The sequence below is a fragment of the Geotrypetes seraphini genome, chromosome 1, assembly GCF_902459505.1.
Source record: "Geotrypetes seraphini chromosome 1, aGeoSer1.1, whole genome shotgun sequence".
NCBI lineage: Eukaryota > Metazoa > Chordata > Amphibia > Gymnophiona > Dermophiidae > Geotrypetes > Geotrypetes seraphini.
Window position 1 is genome coordinate 440,215,901 of NC_047084.1, and position 13,509 is coordinate 440,229,409.

At 40.9% G+C, this 13,509-nt stretch overlaps 1 protein-coding gene across 5 annotated transcripts in view; it reads left to right on the forward strand.

The window, feature by feature from the left end:
- Positions 1-13,509, forward strand: part of LINGO2 (leucine rich repeat and Ig domain containing 2) — a 2,394,831-nt gene that overhangs the window by 1,561,166 nt on the left and 820,156 nt on the right. For all 5 annotated transcript variants that reach the window (XM_033919804.1, XM_033919821.1, XM_033919813.1 and 2 more), the window contains exon 8: positions 7,872-7,909. The gene's annotated coding sequence lies outside the window, so the exon portion shown is untranslated. The remainder of the gene's footprint in view (positions 1-7,871; positions 7,910-13,509) is intronic.

The window sequence follows — 13,509 nt, forward strand, 5'->3', positions numbered from 1 at the left end:
GCTGCACAGAGGTGGCTTAAGTAGTCTAGTTGTGAGTTAGTGAACCATAGAGAGGAGGACCGAGGCCCTTAAGCCACTCTAACCACTACATTCATGGTGGAAAATGTGAGGCCCCCAAAGCCCTTCCCCCCCTCCCCAACCCTACTGTACTGCCATACGCATGCTTCCTGTAGCCATAAGGGCTTTTGGGGTTGTAGACAGGTGGGTATAGTGGGTTTTTGGGGATGTTTTGTGGGGGGCTCACCATAACCTATAAGGGAGTTCTGGTGAGATGGTTATGTGGCACCCTTTTTGTGAAGTTCACAGCAGTGCTCTGTAAGGTGCCCCTCTGCTCTGTTGCCATGTCTGGGTGGCCAGTCCATCACAATACTGGCCTCTCCCATGTCCAAAAGGTATTTGGGACTTGAACAAATTTTTGGTTGAGAATGTGGTATAAAGATAAACGTAGTGGATGATCAAATGCCTAGCCATACAGATAGGCTATTTTCAAGCAAAAATATATTTTAGACATACTTTTCGAGAATGGACATTTTGTCGCTGCTGAATTTGAATGACTAGCATTCTATGTCCAAATCGGACTTAAACATCTTTTTTTTATTATTATGCCTGTCCACGCATGTATCACCCTTTCTGTAAAAACCCTTTCTGAAAAAAAATATTTCCTTAGATTATTCCTCAGCCTATCACCTCTTAGCTTCATCTCATTCCCTCTCACTCGAGTTTCCTTTCAATTGAAAAAGATTTGCCTCATGCACATTTAAGCCACAGATATATTTCCCCCCTCCCACCTTTCCTCTAAAGTACATTTATTGAGGTCTATGTCTGTCCCCGTTTGCCTTATGACATAGGCCACCAACCATTTTAGTAGAACTTCCTCTGGACCAACTCCATCCTGCTTACATCTTTTTGAAGGTGCATTCTTCAGAATTGCACAAACTATTCTAAATGAAGTCTAAGCAGAGTCTTATACAGGGGCATCAATACTTCCTTTTTCCTACTGGCCATTCTTCTCCCTATGTACCCAAGTATCCTTCCAGCTTTCGCTATCGCTTTTTCAACCTGTTTGGCCACCTCAAGATTGTCACATATTATCACAAACGCGTCCTGCTCCTCTCACGCACAGAAGTTCTTCACCCCCTAAAACATACCGTGCCCCTGAGTTTTTGCAACCCAAATGCATGACCTTGCATTTCTTAGCATGTTAGATGTATCACTGTCTAAGTATGAAAATACAAGTAATCAAAAAAGGTTCAGACTGTAACCATGTAATAATTCACAATAGAGGATGTATCAAAATGAATTGGGTGGAGGAAAAGACCTCAAGGGCTCCGTGAAACAGAACTTTAAAACATAACAGCCTTCATGCACTGTTCGCATAACATCGAGCAATCATAGGTCAGAAAATCCTCTCCCTTTTTTTGATATGAAACATCCACATGTGCTTCTTCAGCTTATTTTCTTCCTTTTTGGTTACTTTATATGCATCACTGTCACATTTACGTGCTTGCACTTACACCAGCTCTATGGTTCGGTTAAGTGCAGGTATTAGGTATGCCAATAACTTGTATTCTATAATGGAACTTTAGCATCTTGGTTCTCTTGTGGAATAGTTCCCTACTACATGGCCTTGAGGAGCATAAATGGATGCACCCAGTTAGAGAACTAACCCCATAATGCTTAAATGGGTGCCGCATTGGCCTTTTAAACTACTTGTCCTCTTCTACAATAAATCTCCAGAAATAAAAATACATTTCAAGCACAGCTGGATAGCTTAACTCTCATTACTTGAGAATTCTGAGCAGCGATTCCAGAATCCTGCTGAATTCTGTGCCTCTTATGAGATGACATTTGCAGCAGAAGTTTAATTCAAGGATGTCTTGGCACCAGCAACTTATCATGACATTTGAATAAAGTTCAACCAAACTTATCATCATATTTGACCTGTTTAAGCGTTAGTTTTGGTTTTGCTTTCGGTCAGTGATGCGATCAGTCTGTTGAATTATATTTTAGAGTTCCCTAACTATACACTGCAGTTTGGTTAAAGGCATCCTTTACTATGCTGCTTTTAAAAAATGCTCTTAACACGCTCTTCTGCAGATTTTTTCTGTGCGCTAAGGATTTTTTTTACTGCTGTATTAATGGCCATGTGCATGGCACAAAGAGAACCCAGTGAATTGAGATTTAGCGATGTTGGCATTGCCATTTAGAAGCAGGAACTTTAGATCATTTATTGTTTCATTGCCCATTTATTATGAATTTTTGGAAATCAATTTGGGACCAAATTAATAATTTATTAGATAACCCAGTGGCATTATCCCTATGATACTGTGATATTTGGTATGGAAATGAGAGCAAAAAGTCAGATTTCTGCAAATAACAATAAATTATTACTTATAATGACTGGAGTTGCCATTCAGCAGATCACATTTAATTGGAAGGATTGGAGGAGATTAAATTACAACTTCTGGTGGAAGTCTTTATGCCATATCTATAAAATGGAAAGGTTTATTGCAGTACAGCGGGGTTATCTTTAAAAGTTTCAGGATGTGTGGAAACCATTAACGAAATATTGTAAAGATTAATTTAAAATTGGTTCCCTTATATTATTTGTTAATTTAAGGTGCAGGGAGGGGGGTATTTTATTATCACATGTTTTATATGATAATGGAATATATGGGAGGGAGGGTTGGGATGGGGATAAGAATTTGTGAGATGTGTCAATGATTATTTCTAAGTGATGTATTTATTGTTTATGTGATTTAATATATTTTAACACTTAATGTAATCTTGAAAATGAATAAAAAATATAAAAAAAAGAAAAAGAAATTTAGCGGTGAAATGCAGCACTTTAGTCATAGGTGAAATGGGTCATCTTCGGGAATTACAAGAGAAGCGCTTGTCTAAATTACTTCACGGATAATTTGTTTAGAGACTGTTTGAAATTGCCTTGCCTTGAACTAAAATATTATTCTGTTTGATTTGGAAGGGTTTTTTTTTTTTTGCCCCTAATAGAAACCAGTCCTGCTTAGTGTTTGCAATTAGTTATCATACTGTGCACACTGGGACTTTTGAGGCTTTTTCCTCCAATTTTTGTATGAATGAGTGGGTTTTTTGTTTTCTTTAATCTTTATTGATTTTATTAAACATATAAAAAAAATGCAACAATTATACATTCAAAAATTCAATAAACAGCACTTACATACTTGCTAATTACTAAATCAATTTACCCATCTCCTCCTCCCTCCCTGGATATGTGTGGAAACCAATAAAAATAAGATTGAATCTGGTAGGTAAATTACAAATCTTTAAGGTGTTTAACAATTGAATCCAATGGTCTCCAAATTTCTTTAAAATTCTTGACTTTTCCTGACTGCTCTGCTAACATTCTTTCATAATGGTAATATAGACAGAGTGTTTCCCACCAAAAAGTAAAATTTAGACGATCCCAATTTTTCCAATTTCCAGTAATTAATTGTATGGCCACCCCAGTCATTATAAGAAGAAGTCTATCTTTATTTTTGTCAATTGGACTTTTAGGTTTTAACAAAGTCCCAAATAGGATCACATCATATGACAACGTAATAGAGACACCTAAAACAAAATTAATTTTGCCCCAAATTGATTTCCAGAAATTAAGTCCCCACTTCAAGATGACAGTGCCAGCATCTATTAGATTTTGTGTTATCCAGTTTTTGCAATCTTACTGGAGTCCAGAATATTCTATATAATAGAATGAGTGTATTTTGATTCCACCGTTTCTACATTTTAGTCATGTGCTAATGTTGCCATTAGCATGTGGCCATTAAAAACAATTCACGGAGTTTACAGTTTTTTGCACTGGCACTTATATATATGTGGTCTGCCCATCGTTCGTGACCAGCACGTTTCTGCTTTTATTTATTTGATATCTGTAGTGGTGATTAGACAATGTATGTGCTATGAGGGTCTGATTGGGCAGCCTATGTTTGGTTCACTACACATGAACTCTATAATAGGTTGTGGGTCTGAGCACAACATAATTACCGTATTTGCCGGCGTATAAGACGACTTTTCAGTACCTTAAAATCCTCCCCAAAGTCGGGGGTCGTCTTATACGCCGGGTACTGTTTTACATGCCCTTACTTTACATTAGAGAGCTGCACGGGGACGCCCCTAGGGTCGCGGGGACGCCCCCTAGGGTCGCGGGGATCCCATGGGGACGCCTCCGAGGGTCGCGGGGCTCCTGCGGGGCTGGATGCTCAGTCTTCTGGATGTACGCGGCTCTTCTTCTCCCTACCTTCTCTGCTTGCAGCACAGAGCCGAACGGAAGTCTTCCCGACGTCAGCGCTGACGTCGGAGAGGAGGGAGGGCTTAAACAAAGCTTAAACAAAGCCCTCCCTCCCTCCGACGTCAGCGCTGACGTTGGGAAGACTTCCGTTCGGCTCTGTGCTGCAGGCAGGGCAGATAAGGAGAAGGAGAGTAGCCTCGTGGTTCGAGTGGCTACCAAGAGAGAGGGGCGGCCGCCCCGCCCCGGTTGCAGCACAGCCGGCCAGGTTCCCTTACTTTTGTGGCACTTCCCCGACCGACCGATAACAGCCCGGGTCCGACAATCCTCCCTGCCCTGTAGCCGCGAATCTAAATTACCTTCTTACAGCAGCTGTAAGAAGGTAATTTAGATTTGCGGTTAAGGGCAGGGAGGTTTGTCGGACCGGGGCTGTTGTCGGTCGGTCGGGGAAGTGCCACAAAAGTAAGGGGACCTGGCCGGCTGTGCTGCACCCGGGGCGGTAGAGAAGGTGTGCGGAAGAAGGGGTAGTCTTATACGGCGAGTATATAACAAAACTCTATATTTTAACTAAAAGTTGGGGGGTCGTCTTATACGCCCAGTCGTCTTATACGCCGGCAAATACGGTATTTATATATATTATTTGGACTGCGATTTGTTTTTGATTACATAAGTTATTATCACAGATGGCTACAGTTTTGTTCCCATAATATATTTAGTTGTGATTCATTATAAACAATTACCATGTGCGCACTTGCAACCACTCATTTTGTAGGCAGTAAGGCCCCTATTCTATAAATGGTGCCTAAAACGTAGGCACCAAAGAATGTGGCGCATAGCAAATGTCATAAGAACATAAGAATTGCTGCTGCTGTATCAGATCAGTGGTCCATTGTGCCCAGCAGTCCTCTCACGCGGCGGCCCTTAGGTCAAAGACCAGAGCCCTAACTGAGACTAGCCTCACCTGTGTACGTTCTGGTTCAGCAAGAACTTGTCTCACTTTGTCTTGAATCCCTAGAGGGTGTTTTCCCCTAAAACAGCCTCTGGAAGAGCGTTCCAGTTTTCTACCACTCTCTGAGTGAAGAAGAACTTCCTTACGTTCGTACGGAATCTATCCCCTTTTAACTTTAGAGAGTGTCCTCTCGTTCTCCCTACCTTGGAGAGGGTGAACAACATGTCTTTATCTACTAAGTCTATTCCCTTCATTATCTTGAATGTTTTTCAATCATGTCCCCTCTCAGTCTCCTCTTTTCAAGGGAGAAGAGGCCCAGTTTCTCTTCTCTCATGCCTAGTGGGTGCCTAAAGTGGACTTAGGTGCTAATAGGCACCCTAAACTTAGGCGTACCCTATTTATGACAGGGCTTTTTTGGCCTAAATACCAGTGCCTAAGTCAAAAGCAGGGGCCTATATGCCAAACAAGCCCATGATTTGCCCTTAACCATGCCTACTTTCCGGTAGGCACCTTGGACTAGGTGCTTACTTGAAAGTAGAAGGCGCCTACTGTGTTAGGTGCCTACCATCCAATTAATTTTAATTTAAGACAATTATGAGATGCTAATTAGCTGTTAACACCAATTAAGCTTTTTAAATAATTAACCCCCCTTTTACAAAACTATAGCATACAGTTTTTAGGGTCAGCCGTGGCAGTAACAGCTCTGACACTCATAGGAATTATATCATTGTTGTAGCTGCTATCGCCGCAGTCTGTGCTAAAAACCATGGTACGGTTTTGTAAAAGGGGGGAGGGGGTAAGTTAGGCACTAGGTAGGTATGCCAATCTAGGCACCTAACTTTAGGCATCTTTTATAGAATTTGGGCCTAAAGGCTTATGTCCTGTGCTAATCAGTTATGCACGTGGTAATGCGTAGTAATACTTTTAAAATCAATAGGAAAAAATATATATATTTTTTTTCACTCGGAGAATAAGCTTTGGAATGCGTTACCAGAGAATGTGGTAAGAATAGTTAATGTAGCTGGGTTTAAAAAAAAAAAGTTTGAACAAGTTCCTGGAGAAAAAGTCTATATTCTGCTGTTCAGACAAATATGGGGGAAGCCATTGCTTGCCCTGGATCAGTAGCATGGAATGATGCTACTATTTGGGTTTTTGCCAGGGACTTGTGACTTGGATTGGCCTCCGTGAAGATGGGATACTGGGCTAGATGGACCATTGGTCTGACCCAGTAAGGCTATTCTTATGCTCTTATGTTAGATGCACTAACTGATTAGCTCAGACACATCCACTCTCCGCACACACCCCCTCCAAACACACACACGATACCCCCTCAACCAAAAAATAAGGCATATTTAGTGCACAGGTAGCATGTACATAGTAACATAGTAGATGACGGCAGATAAAGACCCGAATGGTCCATCCAGTCTGCCCAACCTGATTCAATTTAAATTATTATTATTATTATTATTATTTTTTTTTCTTCTTAGCTATTTCTGGGCGAGAATCCAAAGCTTTACCCGGTACTGTGCTTGGGTTCCAACTGCCGAAATCTCTGTTAAGACTTACTCCAGCCCATCTACACCCTCCCAGCCATTGAAGCCCTCCCCTGCCCATCCTCCTCCAAACGGCCATACACAGACACAGACCGTACAAGTCTGCCCAGTAACTGGCCTAGTTCAATCTTTAATATTATTTTCTGATTCTAAATCTTCTGTGTTCATCCCACGCTTCTTTGAACTCAGTCACAGTTTTACTCTCCACCACCTCTCTCGGGAGCGCATTCCAGGCATCCACCACCCTCTCCGTAAAGTAGAATTTCCTAACATTGCCCCTGAATCTACCACCCCTCAACCTCAAATTATGTCCTCTGGTTTTACCATTTTCCTTTCTCTGGAAAAGATTTTGTTCTATGTTAATACCCTTTAAGTGCACCTGAGCTTCTTGCTGGGGTTTTTGGGTATGGATTGGGTCTCATGGTGTGGGTTTGGGATGGGGTGGGGGTTTGGGCTTTGGAGTGGGTGGGGATTAGGGGGATTCTTTGGTTGGGGTGAAAATGTATTTGATGGTACGTTTGGTGTTTGCGACCTTGTTGTTTTGTCGTGCTGTATTGTATATTTACTGCTGGTGTGCCAATAAAACATGATTTATACTAAGTGCACCTGAGCACATCCCACAGTAAGTCCCTTTAAGCGTGCACTAGTGCTTACCCCAACGTAGTAGAAGACGCATATCAATCGTGCTGGCATGTTTGTCATCTAATATGACTGAATTCTGGTCGGGAATTAGTAGTAGTCTTCCATAACACAGAGGTTCAGGCCTGCACAAAACATGAGATGTTTTGTGTTAACGACAATACATTATGCACAGCCTTAAAAGCACAGTATTTATCACAGTGCTGATAAATACCATGATAATTACAATTTCCATGAGAAGAGTAGATTACTGTTTTAATATGCAGCACCCTAATTACAGTTTCTGGATGGGATGCAAAGCAGTGTTTTCTTAAACAGCAGTATGATAATCACTATTTGCATGATGAAAACGGTGGTAGGAACTCGACCCTAATCAACCAATTTTTTTTCAAGACAAGTTTAGGGAGGCTGCAAAGCTTTCCAACAAATATTTCAGCATGTTCTTTTTCCTCTTTTATCTTTTCAGGATGCAGTCATGTTCATTTTGAGTCCACTGAACACACTGTGAGTAATTAGTTTCTTTTAGAAACTGTGATAAAATATCAAAATGAATGAATTTTGCTAGAATGATTTATATGTTGCAAGTTAACAGCTAAAAATACACAAATGCACTACCATGTTGCTATTAGTATGCGATTATTTACAAAAATGTCTGCATGAGCATTTGCACATGGACCCAGATTCTACCTAAAGTTAGGCTTCTAAATTGGCGCTCCTAGCTTAATTATTTAATGTGCTTAATAATTAGCTTAAATGAATATTAATTACCACTTAGGTGCCTAAATCAGTAGGTGCCTAGCAATTTTAACTAGGCACCTAGCCAAAGGCATCTACCAGAACGTAGGCATGGTTAAGGGCAGATCAAGGGCGGATTTTTGGTGTGTTTTCCTCGTAGGTGCCAAAATTGGACTTAGACACTTGTATTTAGGCCAAGAAAACCCTGGAATAATTAGGTGCAATTCTATAAGCAGCGCCTAACTGAAGATTGACAGCCAGGGTCATGTTAAAGGGTAGACAAAGTAGGCACGTGCCTTGTGCCCAAAGAGTTCAGGGGGGCCCGGTGTGCTGCCTGCTCTAATGACCCGGTGTGCCTGCCTCCGAGACTGGCTCCAGTCGTTCAAATACTGTCTCCTCCTGCCTTCTTCATTATTCACTGAATCAGAACTCATGGTCTTCAAAAGGCCATGGGCAGTGGTTCCTACACACTGCCTGCGACTGACCCGGAAGCCTTTCCTCTGACACTTGCATCAGAGGGAAGGCTTCCAGGTCAGCAGCAAATAGCATGTAGGAATCACTGCTCGTGACCTTTTGAAGACTGTGACTTTGGCTTCACTGAATATTGAAGAAGGAAGGAGGAGGTACTGCTTGGAGGCCAGGAGGTACACTTTCATAGGAGAGGGGATATAGTGGGGCGGAGCCATGGAGAGGCAGGGTCAGGGGACCCAGTGTACTTGAGTGTCTAGGGCCCACCAAAGAATTAATCCTGCCCTGTTGACAGCCACTGTTTATAGAATCGAGGCCTTACTGCCACCCATTTTGTAGGTAGAAAGGATTAAGGTGATATTTATTTATTTATTTTAAAAATGTATACATCGCCTAGAGTCTCCACGGTTTCCAAGATAACATACATAAAAATAGCACATACATAACATTGTACAATAATTCAAAGCAACTCAGGAAGTGGAACTTAATGTGAACTAATGTGCATGCTCTGTTTAGGAAAGGAATACCCATTCTCTGCCCCCTCATCCTCAAAAGATACACATGCTTTTTAGTGCCCAAGTTAGCACAGGCTAATTTGGCATTTATGACAGGACATCTGAGCATGTCCTGTGATATACTTTTTTTAACTGTGTTAAGCACATGTTTCCACTATTGTTTTCTTTAAAATCCTATTTCATGTTAATGTAGAGAGCATGTACAAATATGCATAGTCATTCCTAAAGCTGATAATAGAATAATATTAAAGTAGCAAAATACACGTGCACTAGTCAAATAGGAGAATAATGATATTGGTTTCCAATCCACAAGTGCAACAAATGGGTTGTTGGTTTTTCAGGAGACTTTCAATTAAAGAATGACATGGAGACAAATTTGTCCCTGTCCCTGTCCACGTGGGATCTATCTCTATCCCCGTCCTGTCCATGTGATTTCTGTCCATGTCCCTGTCCCATCCCTGCAAGCTCTGTCTACATTTGCAAACACTTTAAAATCATGATTGAGGCTTGTGTAGTTGAGGATAGAGCTTGCAGGGATGGGACAGGGGCAGAACTCGTGGGAATGGGACAAGGATGAAGATAAATCCTATGTGGACAAATTTGTCCCTATGTCATTCTCTACTTCCAATGAATATGTACAAGACAGATTTGTATGCAATGAAGACAGAAAACATGCAGATCATACTCATGAATTTTCCTTAAGCTTAGCCTGAAAATCTGATCCATTTACAGCACCCATTGACCATTCATGAATACCATCGATAATGGAGAGTGATAGCCACTAAGATGCCATAGTTGGTCAACATTTTGTACTATCCAGAATGTTGTCTAACCTCTGGAGTTAAATAATTTTGTTTTCTTTCAATTCTTCTTCCCCTAACTGATTGGTTGAATTTTGTCTTGTTAAACCATTGTAAATTATTTTTTCTGTTGTAGCTCAAAACTACCTCAATCACTGTACTATTTGTAAAGCTACAGAAGACAAAAGCATTGGTTGTATGTCATGATATAGATACTATGCAGAACTGATGTACCTGTGCACACTGAAGTGGACTCTAGGGATTACATTGAACAGTGTTTGTATATGAACCCGCAAATTAGTAAAAAGGCACAAGCAGTATTTTATCTTGTTGATGGTTTTTTTTTTTAAATCTACAAAGGGTTGTCTTCTAGTTGCCTTTCTCCATTGGTTATGGTCTATAGATCTTATATGCTGGTTTTGCCAACAGTTTGCAACATACTTTAGTGGGAGGTGGAATGAAACAGAGTGTATAAGCTTTTGCTTTAAGTTGTCCTGCTCTAAAGAAATTCAGTGTCAAGTGAGATTCAGATGACTGACAACATTGCTTTGATAGCAGCTGAAGTCTTATTTGTGCGTGCAGGTTTTTTAAAATAACTCTCTGACACTTGTCCTTCTGTCATGATGCTTGTTTTATTTGATTTTATATGTTTATTGTGACTTGCCATGAACTTTGCAGCTTTGTGGAGTATAAATATTTTTAAATAAATAAATAAATAGTTTGATATAATTTAGCTTGACATAAAGAGACAATTTGAGGGGCAAAAGTACTCCTTCAAGCATCACCATACCCCATCCCACATGCTTTATACTCAAATGCCTTTGAGCCACACAAATCTTTAAAAACACAGATAGATAATTTTCCATTCAGATTTCCTCATTACTCTTAACTGTCCCATGTGACACCATTATCAGATTGCCCCCCCCCCCCTTTTTTTAACTTAGCCGTTGTAGAGGTTTCTACCATTGCCCAAAGCGCTAAATGCTCCAACGCTTCTCCGACACTCATAGAATTCCTATGAGCATCGGAGCAGCATTAGAACATTTAGTGCTCCAGGCCACCATAGTAACCTCTACCTCAGCTTCGTAAAAGAGGGCCCAAAAGCCTTAGGTCAACTAAACTTAGCAATCACATCTGGGGGAAGATCCAAGATGGATCCAAGGAGGTGTTCAACCTAGTGAAAATGGCACAGAGCCTTTTCATAGGATCGAGTGCAATGAGAGAGGCTTCAGAGGAAATAATGACAACTTTGGAGCAGCCGGAAGTGATTTCATAAAGAATATATTATATAGAAATAGGCTTAATATTACAGAATGGCAATCTTTAGAAAGATGCATCAAGAATACTGGGTTACAAATTTACAGAAAGAAATAGAAATAAGCTTTACAAATACAGAGTGGATTCAGAGACTGCTTATGTGTGTGTGTGTGAGAGAGAGGACAGTTTACCTGCATTACAGAGTCAAGAGGAAAGAGAGAGGGAAGGGGGGAGGGGTTGGTCTAGGCTTCAGGGAGGAGTAAGCCAGGTTCCAGAGAAAAGCTAGACGGGAGGGGGTGATGGTCCAGGCTTCAGGTTCCAGAGAGCGAGGGGGGAGGGGATGTTGTAGAGAGAAGGCTTTAATAGGTTGGAATCTTATTCTAAAAATAGAAACTATTGTATTTCCCAGTATCTTTCTGTTTATAATTTGTAAACTGTTTGAAACAATGGTTAGTTTAATTGATAAGGAAGGTGTAACACAGGAATGGTAGATGGGATTAGTCTCTGGCTTCTTTTGGCTAGATTCACAAAGCAAGCCAATCGTGTACCGATCGGTTTGCGACATCTTTTGTGACCAGATTTCCCTCGGGCCCCATTCATTAACCTCTCCTGCGATCCGCTTCAAATCCGTGCATGCAAATGAGGTGAAACACATGCAAAGTAGGCAGTGTCGTGATTCATAACACAAAATTTCACGTCTGACTGGGCTGGCCGATCAACTGAAGAAGCGATTGCTAGGCGCCAGTCAAAAACGTCTTTCCGACTCAGGAAGCTCTGCTCTCTGCCCTGCTCACTGCCCTCTCCTGCCTGCTCGCCCTAAATCGGCGCCCCGGTTTTCTCATGCCCTTCTTCCCCGAATCTCTCCTGCCCTTCCTCGAAACTCCTGCCTGCCTGCTCGCCGCATCGCTGCCCCAGTTTTCTCCTGCCCTTCTTACCCAAATCTCTCCTGCCCTTTCCCACCCTGTGAGCCCGTGGTTTCAACCTGCAGGTTTAAAGCGGGTTAAAACCACAGGCTCGCAGGGCTTAAAACTAATAATAAAAGTTAAAGTTAAAAAAAAAAAAAAATTGCAGTTCTGACAGGCATGCGCAGACCATCTACAGATGGTCTGCGCATGTGTGGGGATCACAGAAAAGCGATCCATGCCGGCAGATTTGGGCATTCCTCCAATTGCCCCCATCTGCATATTTTAGTTTGCTGAATTCATCAGACCTGCTCGATTTGTCCCATTCAAGTAGCTTATCTTCTTGATAAACAATCCAGTCTGGCCTGATGCTTAATGCATGTGAATTCTGTGCAGGAGCATTTAGCTGGGGCTAGTGTTCATCTTAAGCACCAGACCTTAGCACATCTTTAGAATCTCAGGTCTGTTAATCACTGATACTTTAGATGTAATTTTCTTTTTTTTAATTCTTTATTGATTTTCAAAACTTCATTAGTGCAATACAACAAATGTAACATATAATAATACAATAAAAGCACATTCAATTTACACATGTTCTTAAACAATCATTTTCACCCACCCACCCAATGATTATTTGATAAAACACAAAAACATAGATTACCGCAAAAAAACCATACCCTATTCTAATTAATGATATCTTCCCATCCATTCACCCACCCCCAAATGTAAATACCCTAAAACAAAACTAAGACAAAAATAATACCCCCTCCTCCCACCCTTGCCTGGATATGTGCCTAAATAAACACAAACTGACTCACATCAACAATCAATTATAAAGAGGTAACATAAGATGTCAATGGCCCCATATCAATTTGAATATATTACCATGTCCCAAATTATCAGTGTTCATCCTTTCAAATATATTACTGGAGTAGACTTGCCCACCAGAACAAAAAATTTAAACAATCATAGTTCTTCCAATTTCGAGTGATCATTTGGATGGCTATCCCGGTCATTATAAGGAAAAGACGGCCTTTATATTGATATAAGGGGATTAACATGTAATATTGTACCGTAAATGACTGCCTCATATGTTAGTGGAATTGATGATTCCAAAATGTTGTTAATTCTACCCTATATTGACCTCCAAAAGTTAAGTATCAAAGGACAATAAAACAACAGATGATCCAATTTCTCAATGTCTAAATGACAGTGCTAGATATAATTTTCTGAGGCTGTCTGCACTGACATGCCCCAAGATCAGATATGAATGATATGATCTCCCATAGGGCTTTGTTGACATTGGTAAGGCCAGCAAGTTAAGGCTGGGCTGACAGAAGCCTACAGAAATAGCACTTGAACCAATATGGTATGCAATGTCCAACCTAGATATTTCTAGTCACCAGATTTTTCTTAGCATCTCCATT